This window comes from Aristolochia californica, unplaced genomic scaffold (assembly GCF_029961685.1).
Source record: "Aristolochia californica isolate CCGP_79_NKW_82.1479 unplaced genomic scaffold, dmAriCali1.0.hap1 SCAF_3, whole genome shotgun sequence".
In the NCBI taxonomy this organism is placed as follows: domain Eukaryota; kingdom Viridiplantae; phylum Streptophyta; class Magnoliopsida; order Piperales; family Aristolochiaceae; genus Aristolochia; species Aristolochia californica.
Window position 1 is genome coordinate 19,141,586 of NW_027181992.1, and position 4,884 is coordinate 19,146,469.

Below are 4,884 nucleotides of genomic sequence, written 5' to 3' on the forward strand. Positions count from 1 at the left end.
AAGCTTTGAGATTTTAGAATAACCTAGTGTAAACAGGCTGAGATCACCTCTTGATTTCGAGTTTAAGGGTTTACTCCAAAAATCCAACCTATCCTTCACCCTCCATCCTCATCCAAATTCGTCCATCTTCATCCTTCATCATCCATAATAGGAAGAGGAGCTTCCTGCCCCTTTTCTGAGCCCAAAAAGAGGGTCTTTCCTCCTTCTCAGCGTCAACAATCAGCAAGGGTTCTAACCCTCTTGACAAGCAGAAAAAGGAAGGATTTTCTGGTTCTTCCACGTGAAGATCTGGTGCATCCCTTCCTAGCTTGGAAGCATCACTGAAACCTAGCATCAACGTCTACCAAGGTGAGCCAAGGGCTACACATAAGCTAGGACTTCAATCCTAGCACGAGCAGCAACCAAATCAGGGTTGAAACCCTTATTTACATGCGCAAGAAAAGGTACTTCTTCCATTATCTCTCCACGTGAATTATTTCCATTCTAGCTATAACTTTGGCACTAGAGTGGGTTCATAAAAAGGGAGACTGATCACAGGTGGAAGATTAGTCAAAGAAGGGATCTTTAACCCTCCTTACCGAGTCCAGCAACTCAGTACCAGTGCTGGATTCACAAATCCCACGTCGTGTTACTCGATCCATGACCTGGGACCATAACACCAGTGCACATGAAGTCGTCCACACTTTTGAAGATGATGTTCATGTAGATGAATGAAATGAATTTGAATCAGGAGATGAAGATGAACTTCAAATTTTTGTTTTGTTGACTAACCCTTACTGTCATTAGCTGGATGAAGAGAAACTCTTCCTTTCCTTGGAGGATCTCTCACATATTTGATAAAATTATTGATATTTGCTCCCACATAAATGCACAATGGAGGCATGTACTAACAATGGTATTTCAGATACTTCAGCTAGAGAGGATATAGCAAGATCTTCTCTCTTTGTTGAAACCTCTTCCTATTCATTTTAATGTTTGTGGATTTCCTCTCCCTTTAGTATGTATTTAATTACCTCTTAAATAATTAGAAGCCAAAAAAATCACCTTCTGAAAAAAGAAGGTGAAAAGTTTGGAATAGACACAAATTAAATGCACACATATTAGAACCCTTAAAATGGTGTCAATATCTGAGATAGTACAATTTTATCATTCAAGATGGAGTGAACATATTTGATAGAGGTGAAGTGTAGCATTAAGAAAGCTATCTGGAGTACTAGTTGGATGACTTATGAGAAAAATAGAATGAAAGCTTATTGAAAGACGACTTGTATAGTTGATATAAAGCTCTTAGAATGTTGTGGTTAGGAGTGTATGACCTTTTAGAGAGAATTGTTACATCTATAAAGGATTTATATGTTGACTCTTAGAGAATTTACCAAACGGAGATGGGTCTTGCTAAGTTATCACTTTGGGATGATTAAATTGAGAGTTGTTGATTTATTTTTAGTTGGCAGCCTATTCATATTTGCATAATAGATTGAGAGTATTATGTTACTATATTGATTTTGCCCTATATTCTGCTTTGTAGGAAGCTACAATGCATTTACTACATCAGAGCAGAAAAAGATAGGGCAGAGTGGTGTGGCTTTTGTATGTCATATATAGTTGAAGGAAACTGTACCACCGATAACTCTGTCCATAGTATTAATATACGGCCAGGTGAAAGCATCAGCATAAGCAACATTCCTTGTGGATCTATTTATATAACTACTTCTTTTGGTGGTTCTAAGAACTTTCACATAAATGCATGACCTGAGGATTACAGTTGGGACTATGAATGGGTTAGCATGGCCTATCTGGCCTAATTGGGTTGAGAGTAGGCCCAAGTGCTATCCAACTATCCTTTTTAAAAGGCTATCTAGCTATCCTTGTATGACCAATTTAGCTAGTTGTGTTTTGGTAAAGGAATATTCCTGCAAAAAAAAATTTGGAGCAGGGATTACTGGACTATTTTAACAAGCTTGTGTGGCTTTGGCTTTTGATATTGGGCCTCAACTATTTTACTATAACAGCTATGGACACAAAGGAATATAAGTGATAGCTTATGAGCTTAATTATTTGCTACACCATCTTTTCTTGCATGCATTATTACATGAGTTTCATTGTCTTTCCAGGAGAAAGATTTTCTGCCTTGGTTCCAGTCATTATAAGATGGATGCATCTAATAAGAAACTTGATAGGATCTCAGGAAGGATTAACTTATAACAAAGCTTGAAGCTTCTTCATCGTCATTATCATATTCTTCTTCTTCTTTTTTTCCTATCCTCATGGATTAAAGCATTTCCTAAACATGTTATGTTCCTGTATTTTCATTGATGGCCAATTTGGATTTACTTGTACAAATCATACTAAGGCTCTAAATCTGCCCATGGCATCAACTGGGATTAACTCATAATAGAACTTGTATTTTCTTTTCTTTGTGTTCTCATAGTGTAAAACATTTCCCTTGGAAGATCATGTTGTTGTGTTCTTGTTGATGGTCAATGTGGATATTCTTGCTTAATCATACTAAGGCTCTAAAATAACTTGCATTGAAGAAGATGTTGTCCTCTGTTTTACCATTTGATGTTTTGTGATATAAGTAGCTGATTGTGAAATTTAGTTTTGAGGCTTTTAAAGTTGTTCTATATGCAAGCGAGAAAATGTCAACTACCATTGATATTGGAGCTGGAAGTGACTTTACAAAATGTTTTGTGCCAAGAAGGTTGTTGATCGGCAAGGATGAGTATCTGAAGAAAATCCATATGTTTACTTTCAAATTCATATGTTTATAAATTTATGAGAGAGATATGAAATCAATATGTAACTACTGCCATTATACTATCAAGGCTTGAAACATATGGATGCCAGTTCTCTCATGTGTTTGCATGTACTCTTGTACAACCTTTGCTTTATATGCTGCATGTAATAGTTTATGTAAATTAATATTTTGTAACATATAAATTCGTACTAGCAAGGGAAACAAGCTTGTTAAGGATACAAGAAAGCTGAAAGACATATTGGCAAGTGAGAAGGTCAAATGGAGCTTGGATACCGCAAGATTGAAGTTGGCAAAAAAACAGGAGTACTGCCTATTTTTTACTAAATTTGGGAAGTGCAACAAGGAAAATAGCGAGTGTCCATATATTCATGATTCAAATAAGATTGTAGTGTGCACAAAATTTCTTACGGGCGTGTGTTTGGGTCTTAATTGCTAGTTGACCCATAAGGTAGGATACTTATTTTTTAGGCAATTTGGTCAATGATAGACAAGCCTTCCTCCGCCTATTCTGGTCATGGGTGTACATAAGATTGGAAGTCCAATAAATGTATGTCCAAAATCTTGAATATGCTCCATTGTGCCCATAGTTTCCCTATAGTTGGTATCATTAAATTATAAAATGAAGGTTGATAGTGTGTTTATTGTCTGCTTGATAACCATTGAGTAGATTCTTAGGTCGTGTTGTCACGATGTTCTCACTCATCTCTCTTCTCCACACTCACTCACCTACTTAAACCCTTAAAATCATGGGCCTAGAATCTTGATGCAGGAGATGTTGTGTAGATTTACTAAAAGCTACTCAGTGCCTTATATCTGTTGTGCTTTGTTGGAAATTATCAATTTATTTTCCTTGGTATCCTGTGTAATGAGTTTTGTTTTGTAGGTCATTCCAGAAAGAATGCAAAATTGCTCTTATTTTTTGCAAGATAAGTAAGCATTGTCCACTGCTTCATATTGTATCTCAGTCATTGTTGAAGTTTCTATATGCAAGCTAGTTTGACACTTTCTTTACAGGGTTATGTGCATATGGGAATCATCCGTATAGGCATGTAAATGTAAACCTCGAGGCTATTGTTTGTGAAGGTTTCCTTAGTGGTTACTTTCTTTACACATGAGGTTTTTGCTTGTCACGACTTTGTTTAAGCTTATTATGAACTTTGCCACCAACACCAAAGCCCCTAAGGAAACCTTCACAAATAGTAGACCTAGGGTTTACATTTGCATGCCTAATATGGACAATTCTCATTTGTACATAACCCTATAAAGAAAGTTTCAAACTAGCCTGCATATTGAAACTTCAACAATGATTGGCACACAATATGAAGCAATGGATAGTGCTTACTTATCTTGCAAAAAATAAGAGCAATCTTGCATTCTTTCTAGAATGAACTACAAAATAAAATTCATCACACAGATCACCAAGGAAAATAAATTGAAATTTCCCAACAAAGAAAAACATATATAAGGCACTGAGTAGCTTTTAGTAAATCTACACAACAACTCTATCAAGATTCTAGGCCCATGATTTAAGGGTTTAAGTAGGTGAGTAGGTGTGGAAAGGAGAGAGAAGAGAGGAGAGAGGAGAGAGGAGAGAGAACATCGTGACAACACGACCTAAGAATCTACTCGATGGTTATCAAGCAAACAATAAACACACTATGAACCTTCATTTTAGAATTTAATGATACCAACAATAGGGAAACTATGGGCACAATGGAGCATATTCAAGATTTTGGACATACATTTGTTGGACTTCCAATCTTATGTACACCCATGACCAGAATAGGCGGTGGAAGGTTTGTCTATCATTGATCAAATTGCCAAAAAATAAGTATCCTACCTTATGGGTCTACTTGCAATTAAGACCCCAACACACGCCCTAAAGCAATTTTGTACACACTACACTCTTAGTTGGATCATGAATATATGGACACTTCCTATTTTCCTTGTTGCACTTCCCAAATCTAGTAAAAAATAGGCAGTACTCCTGTTTTTTTGCCAACTTCAATCTTGCAATATCCAAGCTCCATCTGACCTTCTCACTTGCCAATATGTCTTTCAGCTTTCTTGTATCCCTAACAAGCTTGTTTCCCTTGCTAGTAAAAATTTATATGTTACAAAAC